The following is a 24892-nucleotide window of genomic DNA, read 5'->3' on the forward strand; positions in this document are numbered from 1 at the left end:
AGTTGCTTTGTGCCTCTTTGCCTTTCTCGCTCTCACTGCCCTTTGCCTGCAACAGTCATTTCTCTCGGTCACTGACCTTTGCTTTCCCCCTATTTTTCTATCTCCAGCACTCCTTTACCTTTTTCCCGCTGTCCTGCACTCCTATCAGCCCCTCCCACTGCCCAGGTGTTCCTCCCCATCCCAGGACCTACTAAATGGAGCAGTATGGATGCAAACAGCAGGTGAGCAAGTAGTGCACCAAAGGCAGCCCATTAGCACCTAGACTGCGCCCAACAGCGAGAACTCTGGTCCTACTCCCACCCTCTGCATTCGTCCATGCTGTCAACCCCACCCACCACTCACTGCACTGCTACAGTACCACTCCTCACAACAGTCATGGACCATTGCCCTGCACCTCATACAAATTCCTATGCACTCACAATTGCCCACCTCTCCGTACAACTGCACCTACCACACCCAATACAAGCCTAGAAACACCATAAAAATGTTACCAGACCTGCATGTCTAGTGACTTGGACAATCTACTCAATCTAACTGTAATACACTTGATCCATAAACTGGTCCCACATGGGGGCGTGGCCGGGATCCTGAGCATGGCGGACGCCTAATGATTCCACTCCGGAGGGGCCAGCTGTAAAACCCTTAATTAGCGCGCCAGCCTGGGCTGCCTGCACACGGAGTCCGAGTGCCGCACGGCTGACCAGCGGGCGGCGCGGCCGGGCCCCCGCAGTGGACTCGGGACGCGCTGTGTGCCGAACGGAGCCGCTTGGATTGGGAGGAGGCTTACGGCGCCGCGGCCCCTCCTCCCCTCTAGAGCCGCGACCTTGCGTGGAGAGCAGGCCGCGGCGCAAACAGAAGGAGCGGCCAGCGGGAGGAGGCTCGCGGCCCCTCCCCCCCTTTAAAGCCACGGCCTTTTGTGGAAGCGGGCCGCGGCGCGGGTGGAGGGAGCAGCCAGCAGGGGGAGGCTTGCGGCTCCGCTGCCCCTCCTCCCCTTCAAAGCCATGACCTTACTGGAAAGCAGGCCGCAGCACGAGCAGAAGGAGCGGCCTGCGGGAGGCGGCGGCCGGATCCGGTGACCAGACCGCAGGACCCGGTGAGTCTGTCGAGCACCGGGGGATCCGATGAGGCCTTTCCTGTCGAGGCGCCTCAACTGAAATCGGAGGAGCGGGCGCGGCCCTGTTCTCATTGGGGCCGCCCCGGGAGCGCTGTCCTGTGACCGGGGGGGGGGGGGAACACCGTAGAGCTGCAGCAGTGGGCGACCAGTGGACCCCCTAGCAGTGATCACCTGTGGGGCTGCCGGGAGGGGGTGTGACACCCTGTATTTCACCCCTCAGGAGAGGCGAAGACAGCTTGGTGCCCCTGTTTGGGGATCAACATGGGGGAACCATGGATTTCCTGGGCATCCTGGACCACCACCGGCCGCTGAGTGTGGGCATCGTGCAAGTGCGGAAGAGCAATCACGGGCACGGCAGAACCACTGGAGAGGAGGTGGGTGCCCTGTGCGGGGGCCGGCTGGGCCCCGGCTGCGGCGTGCGCCTGAATCCGGCTGGTAGGGTGGGCCCGATCAACAGGAGCTAGCGGAGGGGCCAGTACAGCCACAGGCGGCGATCGACTGCGACCGACTACAGTAGAGCCCCCTGTCCCTGGGGCTGGGGCTGGGCGCGGTGCGCGGCCGGTGGAGAATTTGGAGCCCGGCCCGCGACACCCACGAACGAAAGTCTAAGCTACGGAGATCGAAACGAGGGGTTAATCTCAGTGGTGACTTCTACGGTAGCACGCGGGTCGACTGCCGGGACCCCCCGGGGAGCACCCCCTGATTGGATCGATGCCCCCCCCAAGGGCTGGCACAAGAGTAGAGCCATGGACCCCCTGACACCGCTTGGGGACGGCGAAGCGGACCCAATGCACCAGTCACACGCCAAAGTCCAAGACACCCTGGACAAGATACTGGGGGCCATAGAGGACACAAAGTCAACATTGCAACGAGACATCAACCAAGTTGCGATTGAGGTGGGACTCCTGAGAGCTGAACACCATAAACTGGCTGACAGAGTCAAAGAAACGGAAACCACGTTGGCGGACATCGCCCCGAGACAGAAAGACATGGCGGCGGAAGTAACCTCACTGGCTGACAGGGTCTCAAGACTTGAACAGCGTGCTGAAGATGCGGAAGGGAGAAACAGGAGGAACAACGTACGCGTGGTGGGCCTCCCCGAGGGGTCCAAAGGGGTGAACATGGTGGAATTTCTGGAGAAATGGATGAGCACGGTGGTCGCACCGGGATGCCTGACTCCCTACTACACGCTGGAGCGCGCCCACCGTGTACCGTCGAGACCTCTTGCTCCTGGCAGACCCTCGTGCTGTAATTGCTAAACTCTTGCACTACAAGGACAGGGATATTCTCCTACAGAAAGCCAGAGAGTCGGGTCCGTTTAAAGTAGCAAATGGGGAGGTGACGCTATTCCCGGAGTTTACTCTGGAGGTCCAGAACAGGCGAGCCTCATTTCTAGCGGTAAAAAGAGCATTACGAGCCAAGGGGATTCAGTACTCGCTCCTATACCCAGCAAGGCTGAGAGTGATCGTGGAGGGAAAAACCACATTCTTCCAATCCCCGCAGGAGGCATGGGACTGGCTTGAGAGGCACGGACCCCAAACGGTGCGGCCGGCGCGGATGGGCGTTGGTTCGGGCGGGGCCCGCTGTGCCCAGAGGGGGAAGAGGTGCAGAGATCGTCCACGGGTGGCGCCGATGCAAACACAGGGAGAAACAGGCAGAAGGGCGGCCCTGGAGGCGGCAGCCCGAGTGGGAGGTGAGGTGTCCCCCCATGAGGGCTCAGAAGTAGAGTCTGACGACACGGTGGTATCCTCTGCCGGAGACTCGGGGAGCCCGTCTCGAGCACCGAAGGTGACCCCGCAAACAGCCGACGAACTTGTATAGCTCGACTGCGGGGTTGCGCCCGGAGACATGTCGCGCTGCATGAACGAATGGCCCCTCCGGACCTGGCCGCTCCCCCCTGACCTCACCACTCGCCTGTCTGCTTGGCTGGCGAGTACTGAAGTTATGTGTTTGGAAAAGTTGCATTTATGCACAGTTTTTTGGGCTACCTATAGTTCCGGAGGTGCCCTGGGGCTGGGGAGTTGGGGTTTGCAGTTTCGAGTTAAATCAACAGCATGGGTAATGGAATCTGACCACAATACAGGAACGAACACAGGAATGGGTGAGCTAGAATACCGGGGGGGCCAGCACCTCGATTGTCAGTCTCCAAGAACAAGATGGCAGATTAAAACATCATAACCTGGAATGTCAGGGGGATGGGCACTCCAGCCAAAAGACATAGAATACTATCATTCCTAAAGAGAAGGGGGGTGCAGATAGCAATGCTACAGGAGACCCACTTGGCCCCGGGAGAGGGAGAGAAACTTAGGCGGAGATGGAGGGGGCGAGTGTTTGCTACGGAGTATTCAGCCTACGCAAGGGGCGCAATGATATGGATTAGAGCGGGAGTCCCCCTGACAATTGAAACCTCGAACATAGACAAGGAGGATATGATACTAGAAGGGAAGCTACATGGGACTCGATTAGTCATGAGCTGCATCTACGCCCCTAATCAAGACCAGATTTTATTGATGACGGGCCTATCATGACACCTCACCCGCCAACACGTGGGGGAGGTACTAATAGGAGGGGACTTCAACGCAGTACTAGACATAAACATGGATAGGTCCACACCGCCCCTACAAGGGGCAACATCAATTAAGATAGCACAGAGTCTAGCCAAGTGGCTGAGTGCATGGGGATTAGTGGATGTCTGGCGGGTGCACCACCCGACCATCAGGGATTACTCGTACTACTCGGGCCTCCACCGGGTGCACACCAGAATTGACAGGGTGACCTGCACCCCGGGCCTAGCTCGATGGGTGACACATACTGAATACCTTGCCCGCACAATTTCAGATCATAACCCATTATTGTTGATATTGAGGGTAGCACAGGACAGACCCCCCATACCATCATGGAGGCAGGCCCCCGCAGCACTTGAGGACCAGGCGTACAGAGAGGCGCTGCGTAGCCATCTGTAGGAGCACATCGAAATTAATAAGGATCCACCCCCTCCAGGGCAGTGGAGTGGGAGACACTCAAGGTGGTGACGAAGGGTTTCTGCCTTGGGCAGTCGGCAGGGGTGAGGAAAATGCTAGAAAAGGAGCTTACTGTCCTAGAGAGGATCTTACATGAGGGGGAACTAAGACAGGGACTTGCAGTACAAGGGGATGAAGAATATAACCGTGCCCGCAGGGAACACTCCCAGGCCGAAGAAAAGCTTAGATGCCATAACATGCAGAAATACCTGGCATCCCTACAATCAGAAGAGGGGAGGCCGGGTAAGCTCCTGGCATGGCTGGTATGCCCGGGCGGGGAAAGCGAACCCATCACAAGTGTAACAGACAAAGAGGGAAACCGCATACTTAGCCCAGGCCTAATCAATGACGCATTCAGAGATTATTATACGCACCTGTATAGGAGTCCTAGCAACCTGGAGCCAGCGACATTTGACAATTATCTGCGTCAGACCCAACTTCAGGTGCTGAGATTAGAGGACAGGGACAGCCTGGGGGGGGGGGGGGGGGGGGGGGCCGTAGAAGAGATTAACGATGCCATAGCCCAACTGGCCCCTGGGAAGACCCCTGGTACAGACGGTCTTCCTATGGATTTTTACAAAAAATATAAATCCTTGCTAGTTCCCAGTTTGGCGGAGATGTACATGGAAGCAGTACAGGGCGGAGAGTTGCCTGGCACGCTGCGCGAGGCACTGGTAGTGCCACTCCCTAAGACCACCAACAAGGAAGCCTCAGTGACTGACTTCCGCCCGTTATCAATGTTGAACAGCGACTTTAAGATCCTCAGCAGGATCTTGGCCGACCGACTGCTTCCCCATATGCCCAAGCTGATACATGCTTCATTCCTGGTCGCAGCACCTCCTTGAATCTTAGACGTATCTTCTCTATCTTGCATATGCCCAAAGAATTGATCCCGCCGACGGGACTACTGTTGGCGGTGGATTTCGAGAAGGTTTTTGATTCGATTAGGTGGGACTATCTGAGGTCGGTGATGGCAGGAATGGGCCTGGGTGAGAACTGGGTGAGATGGGTGGCCCTACTGTACTCGTCCCCACTGGCAAGGGTGAAGACAGGCAGAACAATACCCGGTGTTTCGCGGAACCAGACAGGGGTGTCCCCTTTCCTCACTATTGTTTGCTCTGGCGATTGAACCCCTTGCGGCCCGACTGCGGGAAGAGGGTGCGGGGAGGGGGGTAGTATGGGGGCCAACTGAACATATTGTCTCCCTGTACGTTGACGACATATCGATATACCTTAGGGATGGTGCTAGTGGTCTCCCCTGGGCCCTTAGGGTACTAGAGGACTTCGGTGAAGTTTCCGGACTGCACCTAAACCGCGGCAAAATGTATGTGTTTCCCCTGACTCCTGGCTGCGCACGCGCAGCAACATGCCCGGTAGACGTGAACTGGGCCCCACGGACCTTCAGGTACCTGGGTATTCAGATATTCCACGAGCTGGGAGATCTCAGGGAGGGTAATCTGGGCAGGGCGCTTCGGTCCCTGAGGTCCTCGGTTGGGTTCTGGCGCTCCCTGAAGTTGTCAGTAATGGCCAGAGTGCCACTGTCCAAAATGATTATGCTTCCCAGACTCCTCTATTACTTTGTTAACTTACCGCTGCTGATCCCCCCATCATGGTTCCATGACCTGAACATGCTGCTAAGAGAGCTAATGTGGGACGATGGTCGTAGACGCACTGCACTTACGACCCTCTGCAGGCCGACTCATATGGGAGGACTGGGCACCCCCGATTTTGAGGCTTATTACTTGGCATCCCAACTGCAGTGGGTGTCCGGCTGGCTGATGGGCAGAGGACTCCTGGACCTATGTACACCCCAGGGGATAATGGAAGCAGCATGGATTGTGGCACGCATGGCAGGCAGGAAAATAGCCCTGCCTGGTAACAACATGATGATGAGTGTCGCACTGGCGTGCTGGAAGAGGTGTACGAAAAGAGTAGGAGTGGGCCCCCCATATTCTCCGGCTTTGCCGCTTTCGGCGCTGGCTCTGGAATCTGGGGGGAAGGGTCCGGGAGGCCTGGGGCTTGGCCCATGGACAAGAGCAGGGATTGAGACGGTGAGCGGACTCTTTGAGGGGGGAGTGCTGAGGGAATTCTCTGCCCCATCGGGTGCGGGTGTTCCCCGGGGCCAATTCCTGCTTTTCAGGAAGCTGACTCACACCCTGAAGGACCACTGGTGCACGATAAATGCAGAGCCCGTTGTCCATGGGGTGCTGCATCTCCTGCTGACATCGGGGGAGGGACCTCATCTGATAACTAAAATTTACCGGGCCCAGGCCCAGGCTGTATTAGACCCCTTGCAATCCTTGAGGAGCGATGGGGAGGCACGATTGGGCGGGAATTGTCTGACTTAGAATGGAACAAAGCACTGGCATACCCCCGGATGATTTCTCGTAACGCGCAATTAAGATATATCCAATATAACTACCTACACAGAACGTACCTCATACCACACCGACTATTCCGAATATACGGGGGGGCCCCAGGACATGCCCAAGATGCTGGGGGGGTGAAGCGGATTTTGACCATATGGTATGGGGGTGCCCAGTACTTCAAGTTGGTTGGAAGGAGGCACTGGCTGTCCTCTCTCAGTTACTCGGAGCAGAGCTACGGCCCACCCCGGGCCTGTGCTTATTAGGTCTCAGACCGACTGTGTTAAAGGGGAAGGTAAGTGGGCGTTTTCTGGACATAACTCTGGCCCTTTACAAAAGGCTGATCTCGAAGGGCTGGAAGGCCTCGGTCCACCCATCGCTGGCTGACTGGAAAAGAGATGTTATGAAATGGTCCAGGGCCGAACTGCAGGTCCTGAAAGCTGAGGAGGCCAAGGGCATCTGACAGGTTCCCATTGCCCCGACCTGGGAAGACCTGGTGACGGCTTGGGATGGGCTATCCAAAAGCACAACAAACGCTGAAGTAGGAGTGGGTGAGGGTCGGCATACCCTAGGGGATGGTCCTGTGGAGGAAGTTTCCCAAGTGGTGCCTTGAGATCCCCGTACTGATATATGGTCCGCATGGAGAAATGCAAAAAAAAAAAAAAAAAAAATAAAAAAAAAAAAAAAAGGATGAACGAGTCGCCACCAGCCATAATACCACAAGAGTCGGGAGGTGGAGTGAGTGGCCTACTGCCCCCATTACACACTGGTGCACCCGGACACGGCCCTTTCATTTAAATTGCTATGCTTTAGTTCCTTAAAGATCATCAGCCACAAGTCACACCCACACAATGCTGTAAAGTTGACCTTCTGTTTAGTTTATATACCCTTCCTACCCCTCCCCCCTAGTTTTCCTCCTCTTCCTTTTTTTTCCCTTTCTTCTTCTTATTCTCGTTCTTCTTTTCCTTATGGTTTATCCTCCAAGTTACAGATTGAAACGGGTTTCCTCTCCCTAAATTTGTTATTCATATGCATGACACAAATCAATGCTGATTGATGGAGAGCATTGCACAGATTGTCAATAGGATTAGTGTATTAGAGTTAGGATCCGACAAACCCATAAATGCTAAGGAGTACACCACGGGAATATACAATGAAACACAAGAAATGTATACCATAAGTGTGGTTTGTTTAATGACCAGGTATAACGAGCGTAAGTGATTACTTTGAACTGACATACAAATGTAAAATAATAAACTGTTAATAAAAATATATTTTTTTAAAAAAGAAATGGTCCCACATTGTGTGATCCTAGGTAAATATTTTACTTCACAGAGTCAAATTTTTCTTCACCTTCAAAAAGGTAAGTACTGCATGTCTGCAACACAAAAATATTTTGTTTGATTTGATAGACTAAACGTTTTATCCATGTATTATAGGAATTTATCCCACATAAAGGGCACACAGGACTCATGACCTGCCTATCAGTTCACTAATAGTATTGCCATCCGGGTGGGGACAGAAATGTTTCTAAGTTAAGGTTTAAAAACTCACACTTCTAATAAATGTATTACTAAAGCATGATGTGTTAGTGCACCGTCATTTACTGATAAAACTATATAACCTACAAATAATAGTGTTTGGAAATCGTATTTCAGCAAATATTTATCATTTGCATGTCACTGAGTAAAGTGTACTGATTTGTTTGATCCCGTTAAAATGTTTATTTCCACACGCTTCAGAATTCCCAAACAATGTCCTTTCCTAACTGTTATTTTCTTAAATATCTGTACAGTTCATTTACAAGCTAATTAAAAGTTGTATTAGACTGAAATCCTACAGCTTTTAATTTCTTACTCCCTTGTCAGAAAGTTCTCTTAACAAAATCCTCTAACTCTGCAGTCAGAGAAAGAAAAGTAAACAATCTCAAAGATAAGCAGCAATTTTTAAGAAGACATAAGGTGACATTTGAACTCCGTGTTTGAGTGCACACTAAATGTGATAATGTAAAAACAGGATTTAAAGGCATCTTATTGCTCATTCACTTTCTGAATAAACAGAAAACCTGTTCTTTGCCAGCTTGAGCGCTCTCACCAGAAAGGACCGGTAGGCCCTTAAAATAGCTCACCCTAATAAATTCTGACTAGGGAGTGGGCATGTAGATTTTTTGAGGCTTGCACTATCCCACTCTCACACATTCGAATAGACCACCCACACAGCACTACACACTATCATGTATGGTCCTCAACACCGTTCTCTCGCCCAACACACCACAGAGATCCTGGACCTGCTGTACAACCGAGCCCCGCACTGGTTATTCCTCACGGAAACCTTGCCAGACTCAAATACAGCTCAAGACGTCATCACAGCTATCTTCCACCCCAGATACAAGATCATCAGACAAGCCCGACTTCACGTGCCTGGAGGTGGAGTCATCATCATCATCCACAAGAACGCCATCAGCTGCACCATCTTTGCGGGCATGTCTTCCACCATCATGCAACATTTACCATTCAAGCTTCACATCACCAGCAACTTCACCTTGAACTGCATGCTTACCTACAGATCTCCTGGGACCTAGTGCCAACTTCTCCAAAGCCATCACAGAATTAGTCACGACACTTATTCTCGACAAGCAAGAACATGCTCCTCGGACACCTGGAAGACATCACTGACCAACTCAAAATCACTCCTTAAAGTCCTTACCTAAGCCTCACCCAACGGGTCAAAGGACTTACCCATTCCGCCGGACACCTCCTGGACCTGATTTTCATCTCCTTCGACAAAGTCCAAGTCACAGAAGCCACTCCAGTCACCAGGACATACTATGCCTTTGTCAAATACAGCATACACTTTCCTTTTCAATGCACACAAACCACCACTAGAACCGCCCGCCATAACAGGAACAAAGTCCTGGACAAGGACTGGGATCCTGCCCTCAACGGCCACCAACCCAAATACATCATTAGCTTCCATGAAGATATCAGAAACTTCAGCAACTAGATCACCTCCTGTACCAACAACCTTGCCCTCCTCAAGCACAACACCACAATGAGATCCCGACCCCAAGAGAGCTGGTACAGGGACAAACTCATTCTAATGAAGTGCCACTGCAAAAAAAAACTGGAGTGAACTTCTACCTTCAACCTGACCTGACAGACTTCGCAAATCGACCCCCAAACTCACCCACTGAACCTGCGTTATCACAAGGCACACTATCACAGGGCACACCATCACCCCAGACAAACTGCCACCACCGTGAAGTCCATCCACTCAGGGCCCCCTTCAGACCTTTGCCCAGACCACGTCTACACCAGAGGAATCTTTCAGATAAGCACCAGTCTCACACCGATCCTGAACTCCTCCACCTCGTCAGCAACCTTCCCAGGCAGTTGGAAACAAGCAATTATCATCCACCTGCTGTAGAAAACCTTTGAGGAACCCTCAATACTCACCAACAACAGGCCAGTCTCCTGCTTCCTTACCCAGCCAAGGTACTGGAGAAAATCATAAACAGACGCCTTACTGAATACCTCAAAGACCATTAACCCCTCAACACCACTCTGTCAGGGCTCAGACCACTCCACAGAATGGAAAGTGCCCTTATCGAGGCCACAGGCACCATCCATATGATCCTGGCCAGAGGAGGCATGGCAGCCCTTACCCTCTTGGACCTCTCTGAAGCACTTTACATGGTCTCCCACCAGTTCTCTTTGAACGCCTGCAGGACATCAGCATACTCTCTTCGCCAGGGCCCCGGAAAGCTCATCCTGGAGCCAGACTCTCTTCAATGCCTACATGGTCCACTTGGCCAATATCATTTCTTCACATGGCATCACTGTTCTCTCCTATGCTGATGACACACAACATATTCTCTCTGTAGCAGATAAGAGGCCCAGCACCTGGAACAAAATCATTACATGCATGGAAGCTGAACACTGACAAGACCAAAGATGTAATCTTCTGCAATAGCCCAGTTCCTTGGGACTCCACCCAGTGGCTGACAAAACTAAAAGTCTCACCCACCCCCACCATCCACATCAAGAGCCCCGGGATCATCATCTACAGCAAACTCAACAGGACAGCCCAAGTCAATGCTGTCAGTGCCTCATGCTTCCACACCCTGAAGATACTATATTCAAATGGCTACCATCTAACCCCTGGAAAACCATCACCAATTCCCTAGGCACAAGCAAACTGTTTTACGGGAACAGACTCTAAGCAAGATCAGCAAGCAACTCACCAGAAGGCTGCAGTTCATTTATAATTCAGCACCATAACCAATCTCAACCTCCTGTGCCACAAATGCATCTCATCTCACAGGGCTACACTGGCTACCCATACACCAACGAGCACATTTCAAAGTCTTCACCCACATTTTCAAAGCAATACATAAATCTGGCCCAGCATACCTCAAGAATTGCATCTGCTTTCACAAACCTTCCAGAGAGTTGTGTCTGCCAGACTCCAACTTGCACATAACCCATGCATTCAGGAAACCAGTGCCAAAGGCTAAGTCTTCTCCTACTTTGCTTCTAAAATGTGGAACAAACTGCTGTTACACATCCGACCCTCCTCTTCACTTCTTGAATTCAGCAAGAAGCTGAAGATTTGGTGCTTTGAACAGTCACTCTTAGCCCTAGTCTGGCAATACCCATACCTGCTCAGCACCAGAATACCTTTCCGGATTATAGTGCTCTTTCGAATCACCTTAACATAACATGTATGAATTGGGTAAAATTGAGACATCTGGAGCAACTTCCAAAGTTTCAACTTGTCTGGCTGCCCTATGTCAGGTCTGAGTAGTTAATACAGTGGTTTCTTTCCCACTACGGTGTTCTATTTCAGTTTTGATATCTGCATTTTAAAAATAAAAAATAAAAACAGAAAAATATGTAGCTGAAAGAAAAAACACATGAACTGTGACCTCAGTATTACACCAGATTTCCGCCTGCAATAAAGTGATACTCAAGTTTTCCCTACATCCCTCATCCTAATCTCAGTCATTAATTCCAATGTGATTTCAACCTCAGGTGCAAAAAAAACACAAAGGACAAAAGAAAGCTCTGCCCACTACATAGGTGCCATAAATACCAGCTAACCCATATCAATACCTCCTTCAATTCTTGTGTGTCATGACAAGAATGGGAAGTAGGAATTCCTGCCAGGCTGAGATCCACAATGTCATGCAAGGATCCTTACATGCCAGGCACAGGAGAAGAGAGCTGTGCAATGCCAATTTAGGAACAAAAAAAATGATATCCCTGTTTCACAGGATGTTCTGCTTCAACAGGGTAACCACCACCTGCTGTAGTGAATAAGGATCACTGACATTAGTGTAGTACTACAAGAATATGTCTGTTGCCTACATACAGGATATGTGATAAGATTTAAAGATTCTAGGAGGTATATAATTTAGGATAAATAGTATCTCTCATGTTACTGTTTGTGTTGAAGTGCGGTGTCCCTATTTCTGAGGGTGACTAACAAATTTAAGCGCAGTCACTAGAACAGCTGCTTCAGGATATGTATGCTCTCAATGAGGCTTACTAAGCAAGAACAAAGACAGTGTGAGAGGCTGTTCGGAGGATGCACATATTTTTGTTTGTACATGATTGCTTATTTGGAATAAAATAGAGGCATTCTGTCAGAATCTAGCTACATAGTTGTTGAGTGTTGTTGAGTGACTGTTGCAACTGTTCTAGATGAATTTTCTTGTCTCCTACACAATACAGAGAAACATGTTAAAAAGAGACATTATGTGGAGGATATCAGTTGTTCCAGGTCTTCAATGAAAGACTGGTAAGGAGCATGTTGATTTTAAAAGCAGAGTCTGTAAAATGATATTGGAAAACATAAAAATATACAATTCCCTGCACATGGAAATTCTCTGATGCGACATCATAATGTCACTTTTTGTTCATATATTTCTGAGAAGTAAAAGACAAACAAAATCCCCTTCGGAACAGAGGGGTAAATATGCTGATACATATTTATTATCACAATGTTGAGCAGATGTCAGAATATGAAATTTCCCCTGGAGCAATGGCCTTCCACTTCATTGGAGCCTGCTCTGCATCAATTTCAATGTGAAACTGCTTGAAGGTAACCCACTCACTAGCATGTACTGTGTGTATTCATGCTAAAGGGGAGGCCCATCATAAAATAAATGTGCCTAGATTCATTTTTAAATTGCATCTACTAAAAGATAAGGGCAACAATATTCGAGAGACTGTGGTGCTAGACTCTTTGGTTGACAGCATGGTGCGCTGCCCTTCTATGGTAGAGGAGAGCTTTCTAAAGAATCAGACTAACAAAAAGTTTCACTCAGCATTAAAGAAAGGTTATGCTGGTGTACACTTATTTATAAGAGCTTCGATTTATTGTGCCTATGGGAAAGGCGTACAGTTTTAGTCTAGACATGGGTGGCACTATTGATGCTTTTTGAAGGAGTAAAGTTGTTTGGATCAGAACTTGAGGAAAAATTACACTGTTTGCTCAAAGAAAAGTAGCATTCTTCTTCATTCAGACAGCAAGCAGGATCTTGTACTTCCTCTGTAAATCCATCTATAAAGTTTGTATTTCACCAAGCTTTTAGAAGGTCACAGCAACAACAATCTGGAAATTTCAGGAAACAGAGAAACGTGAACTACAGGGATCAGATTAAGCAGAAGGCTATACTTTTTTCACCTTCAAAGACACAGTGTTTTTTACTTTAAGGAAATGGATTGTCCTGGGAGGTCAGTAAGGCATTCAAGGTCAACTTGGGAAATGTCTTCTTCTGATGCTTGGGTGCTGAGGCTAATCAGAGAAGGTTATCAAATAAACTTTCCACCAATACCACCAAAGACAAGAATTATGCTTCGCCCTCAGAATCTAGTCACATAAGTACCAGTGATATAATTCATGTCCAGTTGTTGAAGAAAGCAATAGCTTCAGTACCTCGAGAAGAGGGAGGGTTTGTAAGCTACTCTATTATATTTATTGTTCCCAAAACATTAGGGGAATTTGGTTGATTATCAATTCCCAGAATTAGAACAACAAGATACCTTTCAAGATGCAAGCTCTTCAGCACATTATTCCTTTAATTCCGAAGGGTGCTTTCATGAACAAGATTAATTGAAAATAGGCTTTCTTTCATGCTCCAATAGTGAAGGATCAAAAAAGAGGTTCTTGAGATTTTGCTACTGGAAGAAATACTTCACCTTTAGGTTTTAATCTTTGGCATGAAGTCAGGAACAGAAGTCTTTACGAAAATGGCTTCTTCTTCAGTAACTCTTATACATTTCAAAGGTTGGAATACTCCTATATGGATGACTGGCGTCATCACAGTAAAACACATTGAGAGGGTGGAATGCAAAAACATGGGCTCTAGATTAATCACCAAAGGTAAAAGATAAAGCCTGCCCAGAACAGGATGTTTATCGGGTACATTTCAGAACAGACATTGTGATGGTCTTTCTTCCAGAAGAAAGGCTTGCACGGCTGCGGGAGGCTCTGTCTCAGTTGCTGGCATGTCAACAAGTCCCAGCTTGTCATTGGTCAAATTTGGGAAACATTTTTTCTGGATCTTTCCGCTTCTCTAGAGAACACAGAACTGCACATATTTTGTTACCAGTTTCCTGCTCCAGGGGTTTGGGGAGTGGACACCTAACTATAACAACCTAGCTATTGCTATTACACAGAGAGGGAGATAGTTGCTCAACACTTCTGGCCTTTCACATTATGGCTCCCTCATCTGAGATCCCGGACTCTACAGCCGATTGCTCCCTTGAGAGGAAATTATTTAATTTAAATTACATTAGGTGGTTTATTGAAATTATTCCCCAGTTTGTTTTAACACAAGTTCAAGCTAATCATGAAAATACGATTACTTTGCCTCACACACCATGAAACGTCAAGAAAGATCTAATTCCGTTATAGAACATAAGATGTTAGTTTGTATGTGGGCAGTGGAAAACTTCAAATTGTATGTTTGGATGACTAGATTTACTATTAAAACAGACCTCAAACCATTGATTCCGTTGTTGAATTGCTCTAATGTTAGTTCCAGCATAGCCACTGCCAGATTAGTAAAACTTGATTTCATGTTACTTGAACATGATTTTGATGTTGCCCATATTCCAGGTGGGACAAACAATAAAGCTGACTCACTCTTATCAGTCCCTTTAGACTCTATGAGTACATAGTCTGATTGTAGTTTAAATGATGATGAAGATGTTGAGTATTTGATTGCTAGTGTTGGTTGGTCCAGCATGGGTGGTGTGAGTGAACTGGATTAGAGAGGTTTGCAAGAGGTTGCATAGATCTTGAATAGTTCGTTTTGATGTGTTTCGTAAGAATGTTGGTGCTGATTTATCTTCTGAAAAAGTTTGAGAACATCGCTTGAGAAACAGTCAGATTTGATTCTATCAAGCATACAAACAAGCTGCAATCAATATGGGAGATCGGGTACAGGTGAGATTACCCAAAAGCAATTTGAGAACAGGGGATGTGGGGTTCAGTGTTCTGCTCATTGAACAAGAGGTGAATGAAAAGGCCAAACGCTACAGCACTAGTCACAAAGAAGAAACGCTTGTTTTTTTTTTTAAAGTAAGACCAATACATATGCAAAAGGGCAGATGATGGAAAACCATGAGGAACTCGAGGCCACTCAGGTCTTGGCGTGCTGCAGCTCTAGCCACGCAAGACCAGGGTGAGGATTTATTTGAAAAGGAGTTGTACTTTAAAAGCTTTAAATGATGAATACTTATTTGCCTATGCGGCATTAATCTTCAGAACTGCCTGTGGTCAGTGATGCCAGAGCTCTCACGGTTGCAAGGTCCATGCATATGAAGCTCATCCAATCCAGGTTTCAATTTGTATCCTCTGACTTCTAGAGCCGTTTTATCACTTTAAAAAATGGATCCAAAGCTAGGGTGAAATTCATGCGGAAAGCTGCAAGCCGGTTTCTCTGCAGTTTAGGTCAATGTGTAGGCGGCTGGTTACCCTTTTCTCTCTGATAACAATAGGAGAAGTGTTAGAGTGTGAAAATTACTAATAAAATTGCGTGATTAACTGAAAGAAAAAAGTGTGTTTAAAAGTGCAAGGCTGAAATGAAAATGAGGCCTACACTCATAATAGACACATAGATTTCAAAACTAAAAATACATCACTGTCTAATTAAATGTATTTCATGTTTTACTGAGAGCAATAGAAAAATAATAATTACATATTCAGAAAATAAATAGTTTGAGTTTTATGAAATGTACACCGCACATATGACTGCGTTTTTGAAAAGGCCTATGTTAAGCAAATTCAGAATGAAATAAATGTGATGCTTAGAAAGTTTTCTGTTCTTTCTGAAACATCCTCTGAGATGATCTAATATCCGAGATAAATGTTCTTGTGCTGTAACTTTTGAAACATTTGTTTAGTTCCTGCAAGATAGTGTTCCATAGAGAACAATGGCTTTCAGTAGTTTTATGTAGTTTGAAACATTTTATTTCTGCGACGGAAACTGGTGATGGCAGTGAAAGGAGCTGAACCAATGAACATGAAGAAACGTGTTTTAATTTTAATTGGTTCTGTCCAAAACCACCCTATAATCTAATCAATGGCAGATTATCTAGTTACTTTTGGGGACTTTAAAATTGTGATATAAACTCAAATTTTCAGGAGATTTTGCTTTGTCCTTAATGTGATCAGTCGTATGCAGAATTCTTCCCTGCTGATTAGAGTGCAGTTTTCCCTTGTTCCTGGCTGTGTTCAGATGTGCTTTTATTTTTGCTAGTGAAATAATGTGCAATGTGCCCCTTATAGTACAGATGCATTAAGGCCAAACATTACTGAACTGTTCTCATGTGTGTCACGTTCCAATGAAGATGACCAGAAGATGCTCCATTGAAGAAGACTTCGCTGCCTGCTGAACCCATTAAGGAGAGATATAACACAAAGTGCGCATTTGTCTTTCTTGCAGATTTTCATGTTTTTCTCTTCTAGAAACCCAACCGCTATTTTCGCTAGCGCCATAGATAGATGTTTTCCAAATTCGTTTTTGCCTTCTTTTCTTTTTACATGAAGCCCAACATGCTTAATCTAATTAGGATAATAGTTAGAATGTGACATTATGAATTTGACTGCGCAAAATAACTGATTGTGACTAATACATCTGTGTTAACTAAATGTACTCAATCTCAACTGTGCATTTGATATTGCGGTTATTCTGTATGGTGATTCTTAAGTGCCTAATGATTCATATTCTGTCAAAACTGAGATTCTTTAGAAGAAGGTTTCATCAACCTGTGTTATTCATGTATCTTTATAATTTGGTTTTGCGTTTGATTTACGTGATCTTAACATTGTTAATCTAAAGGGCAATAAATGTTTGACCTTTACTAAACTGGTCTGGTGATTCATGGCCAAATAGGTCATGGTGTGTATAAATTACTGGCTCTAATGTTGATTAATGATGGTATTGTTTGATTTTGTTTATTGTTGACTTTGTTTTGGTCAGAGCCAAACACACACGTCTATCTGAGTCCAAAGGTTCCTTAGACCTCATGAGGGTAGATGGTTGGTTACCCTTACATATTCCCTTATGAAATAAATTATCAAAGCAAATATAAGGTAGGACACGCCAACAGAAGTGTCAAAGATGGGCATAGTGTGGGTGTTTAAGATGGTTTTCAGCGTTTTGCAAGCAGCAGTCTGATTTGGTCTTTCATTGTTTGTGCCATACCTTGAACGTGTTTGAATCGAAAATGTAATAAAGAATTGTTTTAAAAAATGCTTTCGGACAACTGCATCGCAAAAAAAATAAAAACAAGAAGTAATTGCAGAAATAAAACTAGTTAAATTAACTGCTTTGCTCAACTCGCACATAAGAACACTCAAAACATGACAATGTCATGCATAACAAACTTAAAACTTAGCAGCTCCTTATCACCTCAAAGTAACTGCTGTGAAAAGGACAACCGTGTAAGTGTAGTAGTAAGATAAATGGTGTGCTAAAGTCACGCATAGGCCCACTGAACATAACCCTCGTTAAGACACAGACCAGCTAATACATGGCAGTTCAAGTTTCCCGCGCGCACAAGAATGTATAACGAAAACTTGGCAGAGGCACCCAAGTACTCGGAGTGAGAAAAGTAAGTACGGATGAAGTCCTGAGTGCATCAGAAGAGTGGAAAACACATATTCTAAGTATTGTTTTCACCCCGCTCAATTGGTACGTTTACACGTCTGGCCAAGTTTTACACAATTTACCGATTTCTTTTCGTAGGCACTCTCTATGAATGTAGACTGCAGTAGCTTCAACGGACTTGCATTGTGGCGACACTGTCAGAAAGAATATCTTTGGATAAAGGTTCACTTCAGGGGTCCTGCGCGGAGGGCATTCTTGCGATACACTGCCAACCCCCGCCACGATATCCCATTTCAAAAACTTCCCGCTCCAAGATGGCACCCACAAAAATGGAGCTTGGCAGCCATTTTTCTTCCCGTTTCAAAATGAGATCAGAGAACTGCCGAGAAGGCTAGAAAAAAGCGAGCTTTCCCAATCCAGTATGGTAGCCGAGCGACGCTGGGCCAATTGGTCAGGTGACGTCACTGAGCCGCGCGGTGAGCAAGGCTTCTAGCCTGCTACTCTAAACGGATTAGGGGCAGTGATCTGGACAGGTATGAGAGTAGTATGCGTGCTTCCTGCGGAATAATTAATAGCTTAAACTTTAAAACGAGGGTGCTATGTTTATGCTGGCAGGATGGATAATGATGTTTTAATTGCTCTCAGAGTACACGGAATTACATGTTTAATGAATACGTGCCATGTGTGAGGATTTGTAATTGGGTGCCTGCCACTCACTGGCGTCAACGTAGGAGGAGACCGGGGGGGGGGGGGGAGATTGCTCTAATGTCTGCTTTATAGTGTTGGGTTTTCCGACTGTTTGCCTACGAGGTTCATACTTTTATGCCATGCGATTTGTCTCAAATTACCATGTGTATGTAAGGAGTGTTCATTCTACAGTGTGTATCTTCCGATTACATATTATCGGGGCCAGTGGAATTATGCGGCACAGGTGACTAAATTATGCGGCAAGAAAGGGCAAATTATGCGATCTAATGCAGCACTTCTTAAATTTATATTCCTTAATTGTTTAGAACGTTTTACACATGGTAATACTGTCGGGGCACACCTAACTAGTACCAGTTTAACAACCAAATACAGAAATACGTAATTAAAAGACGATCAGTTAACCTTTTTCAAAGGTCCTTCCCGTGCATGCGAACACATCGTTACGTTTTTAGTAACTTTTGATCTGTAGAATCGCATAATTCCAGTGATCCTGCATATAATGTGGAGTTGCACTCGCTGTCGGATGTGTGTACTTCTGGTCTAGTAAGGACGGAGTATGGTGCGCCAGGTTGACAATGTAGGAGATCCGTGTTTCACTGTTGACTCAAAATTGTGGCAGGCGTGTAGGTGAAGGTTTATGAAATTTCAATTTTTTCCAGGTAATAAGTGTAATTTTTGCAAGATTAGCTGTAATATTTGCAGTGAAATTGTTTTAAAAGAAAAACTTTGTTAACTAGACATTTTCCACTGTAGTCTCTTGTGGGTGGAAATTAAACTAAAGTTTGCACTGTGCAAAATGGCAAATAGTTTGCACGTTTTGCATAACACGAAATTTGTATTTATGTGAGACTGCACTTAATCATTTTACATAGACCTATTCTATCTATTTGGACACAATCGGATGGTGCCTGTACAGTCATTCGCAACCCTTGAGTGTCTAAGTTTTAAAAACAACGTCATTATTGCAGTGCAGTCACAATGATGATAAATGTAGGGTTCTAAATGATAAACCAGCTTGTAACGTGCTGCAGATGTGATTTCTATTTTGCACTCTAAATGTAAAAGTGACCTAAATATATTTCGAAAAGCAGGTAGATATATTAACAGCTTTCTGGTACCAAGCTTTACGGTCCTGTGTAGTTTTTTGCAGCACCAAACATGATGTCACCCAAGGCTCACTACAGACATTGTTTCCTTTTTATAAAGTTGCATTTTCATGACTTAGAGGTTGATTCAGTGAATATGAGCTTGGATGTTTAGCACATATTTCTAAAAAAAAAAAATAGAAAAATTGAAGCAAAGAAATGCAGCCTAATGGAATGGTGTGATCTGAAAAAGTTATGGCATTTTGGCGTATCCCTCTAGGAAATTACTCAGAAGTACTTGGTTCTCTCAAACAAAAGTTTTTTTCTTACTTAAATAAATGAATTAGTGAAGGCCTTGATTTTATCAAGACCGTCGTGGTGTTTCACACGTCATTCTGGTTTTTCTGTCATTGAGTTCTAGAATGTAGATTTTCCTAGTCTATAACGGAAAGTCTTAATTTTATTAAAGACACGGAGGTGAGATTTATGCGTTTCTTTTCTTACTTATTCTATAGCAGCGGTCAAGAAAAAGACTACAAATCCCATGAGGCTAAGCATGAACAGCCAATGGGATTCAAAACGTAGTTCCAAACATAACAACCAATAGGGATACACATGTAGCATTATGATGTCACTTGACCGCTAGCAGCCCTCTTTTCTTGCAAAACGAGTCAATCAGAAGGTTATAAAGGGAATAAGGAATGAAGAATAAATAGAGCCATAACAAAAGCTAACACATCAGAACTGAAGTCCAAAAATCCATTGAGGTAAGGACGCTCCGGAAATCCAGATGCTGATATTCCAGAATTTGAAGGGATCGAAGAGCTCGGCTGAAGCATAGCGTTGGCGCAGGATGGACAGTTAGGAAGCTGGTGGAAACTGGCGCTGGAAGAAAGGGAGGGAGAAAAATATTTATACAAGAGGTGGGATAATACTCGCCTCTGTGTCTCTAATAAAATGAAGACTTTCCGTCATAGACTAGGAAAATCTACATTTTATGTCAAGACCGGCGGCTCCTATTATGCGAGTTTAAAGCATATTAATTACATTGATTGAAACATTATCACAGGTTTGCAATAAAAAACTTTAAATACATTATCATTAGACCAGTCTGCAGATTTCAGAATATCCTCTAGACCGGAACCAGCTCAAAAGGCTTTGGAAGACATAGCTCCTCTGGAAGAATGAGCTCCGAACATGGAAGTGTCAGTACCCGCCAAGGACATAATCCATCTAACCCAACGAGCTAAAGTAGCGGCAGAAACAGGATTATAGGGTTTCCTGAAGGAGATAAGGAGTTGGGAGACAGAGGATGTTCTCAAATCTGCAGTCTTTTGTTCATAAACCTTTAAACACTGACCAACCCATAATTTCAGATGTTGTGGAAAATAGGGATAGAAAACTGACGTTGGGTTAGTCTTAGTTCGTCGCACCACTGTAAATAACTGTTTGCTCAAATAACACTCCCGAAGGGTTGAATTGACGATTGGAGATGTCCAAAGCTTTGACGTCAGACAGTCGTTTGATAGAAATCAGGCATAATAACATTGTTGATTTAGCAGATAACATTTTCATGGATAGTATAGAATTATCGGGTAATGACACCAGGAACTTCAAAACAACATTAACGTCCCACAACTGACTATATTTGGGTAAAGGAGGCTTGGAAATTTTTTACTCCCTTCAAAAGTCGGCAGACTAGCGGATGTTCTCCTACCGGTTTCCCGTTCACATGGATATGATTAGAGGATATGGCTGACCTGTAAAGATTGATAGTTCGAAAGGCCTTACCTTTGCTGGCTTGTGCGGCAAGCAAATTGACTATAAATATCACATCTGCTGAAAAGGAATCAATATGTTTTCCCAAACACCAGCAGTGCCATAAAGACCAGGCTGATTTGTAAGCCTTCTTGGTGCCAGGGGCCCAGGAATTTGAGATGTATTGTGAAGCTTCTGACGAAAATGACAGGGGAAGGTTGTGAAGTCCAGAGATTTTCCAAGCGGATAGGGTCAGAAGATTGTCCATAATAAGGGGATGGGGACGTTGAAGAGGATCCAACAATAGATCTGGGAAGGACAGAAAGAGTAAGGGAAAGTCCACAGAAAGTTCTAAGAGACTAGGGAACCAGATTTGGGACTGCCAAAAGGGGGCTATCAGAATTAAAGTGGCGTGTTGGTGTCTGAGCTGTGCTAGAACCCTGATGATCATGATGAAAGGAGAAAAGGCGTAATTGAGAGAAAGAGGCCAATCCTGTAAAAAGGCATCTGATGCCAAGGCTAAGGGATCTGGGTGCCAGCTGACAAAATGAGGAAGTTGAGAGTTTAGACGGGAGGCAAACAGGTCGATAGAAAGAGGACCCCATAAAGACTGAATGTTTTGGAAAATTGATGGATGAAGCTTCCAATCGCTGGCATCTCGAAGATGGCGGGAATGCCAGTCCGCTACTGAATTGAGAGCACCTAGAAGATACTCTGCATGAACCGAAAGATGGTTTGAAAGGCAAAATTCCCAGAAGCTCTTGGCCAAATCCGCTAAGGGTTTGGATTTTTTGCCCCCGAGGCGATTTATATATCGGACCGCTGAGATATTGTCCATCCTGAGAAGGATAGCACAGTGAACTTTGTGTTTTGCCAAGCTTCTGATTGCAAAGGAGCCGGCAAGCATCTCCAGTCGAGACGGGACCACAGCGGGCCCCCCAGCCCAGACGACTTGCATCTGATTCTAACACCAGATCTGGGGCTGATGCAAAGATACTTTTTCCGTTCCAAGCATCTAAATGGTCTATCCACCATTGAAGCTCTGTACGAGACTCGAGATCTAGAAGGATGGTATCTGAATACGACAGCCCCTTTCTCAAGTGTTGAATCTTCAGTCTTTGTAGAGAACGATAATGAAGGGGACCTGGAAAAATGGCTTGGATAGAGGAGGAGAGAAGACCTACTATTCGAGCTAATGACCTTAGAGATATGAGGGAGCTGCGTAGGATTTGAAGAATTTCTGACTTTATGGATTTTATTTTAGCAGCTGGGAGAAGAAGGGTAGCCGAAAGAGAATTGATTTGGAATCCTAAGAATTCTATGAGTTGAGTGGGAACTAGAAGGGATTTCTCTCTGTTTACTATGAAACCTAAGTCTGTTAAGAGAGTACAGGTGATCTTTAAATGTGTGAGAAGAGTCTGAGAAGACTGACTTAAGATGAGGATATCATCTAGATAGATTAGAAGTCTTATCCCTTGCGCTCTCAGTTAAACTACTACGGGTTTCATGAGCTTGGTGAAGCACCAAGGAGCTGACGATAGTCCGAAGGGAAGATATGTAAAATGAAATGTTTGGTCCAACCATCGAAACTGAAGATATTTTCTGAAATTCAGATGAATTGGGACCACTAAATATGCATCTTGGAGATCCAGACGGACCATCCAGTCGCCTTGGAGAAGGGTATCCCTGAGGTGAAGGATGGTCTCCATTTTGAAATGGCGATACACCACAAACCGATTGAAGTGTTTGAGATTGATAACTGGCCTCATCTTTTTGTTTTTCTTTTGTACCAAGAAAATTGGACTGGTAAATCCTAACCGATGAGGATGGTTAAGCGATATCGCTTGTTGTTTTTTTTAATTATTATTATTATTATTACATTTTTATTAAGGAAGAATATAGGACGGTACAAAGTATACATGAGCATATTTTCAACGTTCCCCTTTACAGCAAATAATTTCACAATGAATAGGAGTGTGTACAATCTGATGGATATTCTGTGTAGTGGGTGGTAAGATAATGGGTAGGGGAGTGGGGAGTAAATAAGGAAAGAGGGTGGTGGATAGGGGGGAGAGTAACCATGGGAGAGGGGAAGAGGGTAGGGTGGAAGGAAGGAATAAAGGGGGGAAAGGGAGGGTTAAATAGGGTTGAGGGAGGGGGGGAGCACCCTAAATTCAGTGTTTCGGGATTATTGAGTAAATGTTCCGGTTGGTACCTATCTTATATGGGTTATCGTGTAATATTGTGTAAGATGATGTGCGTGTTTAGATAGGTTTGATATGGAGTATTGATTCCTACGAATGGGTAAGGGTGGTGCTGGGGAAAGGTGGGCAGAAGGATGTCAGTATGGACATAGGTTTGAGTGTGTAAGAAGTCGAAATCTTTCTAAGTGCTTTTAGATGTGACGGAGCTAATCGGAAGGAATGAGCAGGAGTAAATCGTCTAGCGCATATGTAAACGGGCCGAGGTAGAGGATGCTTATCAAAACAGGCGGTCTAGGGGATAGAGGAAAGGGATAGAAGGTCGGGAGGGAGGAAAAGGGAAAAGGGGAAGTGGATCCTGGAGTGTCGACTGCTGGCCACCGGCCCTCCACCAGCTGCCTCATGGTCCTGTCAGAAGGGGCTCCAAATTTCCGTGAATAGAGCCGCTTGATCTTGCAGGTTATAGATTACTCACTCATGGGTGGCAGTTTGGAACATGGCTGTCATCCATTCTGCTGGCGTTGGGACGATGCTAGACCTCCAGTGGCGGAGTATGCAAATTTTGGCTGTGGCGATTGCCGTATGGAACAGCCGTTTATGGGGTCGTGATAGAGAGGGGTACAGGCGCATGTCATGTAGAAGGGTGAGTGATGGCTGTGTCGGTTCTGGTATCAGTATGGAGTCCGCAAGTGTATGGCGCACTGCGTCCCATACGGGTTGTACCGTTGGGCAGTGGCATAGAATATGAAGTAGGTCACAGTGGAGGTCTGTGCATCGCCAGCACTTCGCGTGTGGTATCAAGCCTGCCCTGCAGAGTTTCATGGGAGTCCAGTACCAATCTTGAAGGATTTTGAATAGACAGAATTTCAGGCGGGCCTCGCGGACTCCCCTATCAAGGGCCTCAATTATGTCCAGCCACTGTTCTTCAGTATAAGCTATCTCTAGTCGTTCTTGCCATTTTAGACGCATCGCTCTAAGAGGGGTTGTGAATAAAGGTGGTTCGTTATCTTTGCGTATAGGCAGGCCATGACGCCTTTGTGTCGACCCCACGTCTGCAGGTAAGTGACAGTGGATGAGGTCTTGATCGTCCACGGAGGGGTTCCTGGGGCCTTGCGCATACAGTGCTTAAGCTGTATATATCGCCACTCTTGATTGGCACTGATACCGAATTTTTCCCGTAGGGAGTCAAAGGTTCGAAGGTGGTCGCCTTCCCTTGTTTGGGATATATTGTGAATTCCAGCGGTGCTCCATTGGGGCCACTTAAGAATAATTCCTCCTATTTTTATACATTTATTTCCCGCTATAGGGGCCTGGGCATGTAGGAAGGGAGGTATGACCAATAGGCAGTAAACTCTGCACCATGCTGCGTTTGTTGCCATGAGAATAGGGTTAGACGACCGGGGGTAGTCAGTGTATATCCCTCCCAGCTCTGTGTGCTGTCCCCGCAGGAGATTCTCCGTGGTTACACATTGTGAGGGATCTGGGGTGCCTGGTAGTGTGTAAGCTAGTTGCGAT

The 24892-nt window shown here is 46.0% G+C and overlaps 2 protein-coding genes across 3 annotated transcripts in view; one reads left to right on the forward strand and one right to left on the reverse strand.

Moving 5' to 3' along the window:
* ZGRF1 (zinc finger GRF-type containing 1) overlaps positions 1 to 17923 on the reverse strand; it is a 554924-nt gene extending 537001 nt beyond the window's left edge. Inside the window, exon 1 of the mRNA XM_069241594.1 lies at positions 17748 to 17923. The gene's annotated coding sequence lies outside the window, so the exon portion shown is untranslated. The remainder of the gene's footprint in view (positions 1 to 17747) is intronic.
* A 135-nt stretch (positions 17924 to 18058) lies between these two features.
* Positions 18059 to 24892, forward strand: part of LARP7 (La ribonucleoprotein 7, transcriptional regulator) — a 216089-nt gene continuing 209255 nt past the window's right edge. Inside the window, exon 1 of one of the 2 annotated variants that reach the window (XM_069241625.1) lies at positions 18059 to 18158. The gene's annotated coding sequence lies outside the window, so the exon portion shown is untranslated. The other variant, XM_069241634.1, reaches the window with a different exon arrangement.

This window comes from Pleurodeles waltl, chromosome 1_2, assembly GCF_031143425.1.
Source record: "Pleurodeles waltl isolate 20211129_DDA chromosome 1_2, aPleWal1.hap1.20221129, whole genome shotgun sequence".
In the NCBI taxonomy this organism is placed as follows: domain Eukaryota; kingdom Metazoa; phylum Chordata; class Amphibia; order Caudata; family Salamandridae; genus Pleurodeles; species Pleurodeles waltl.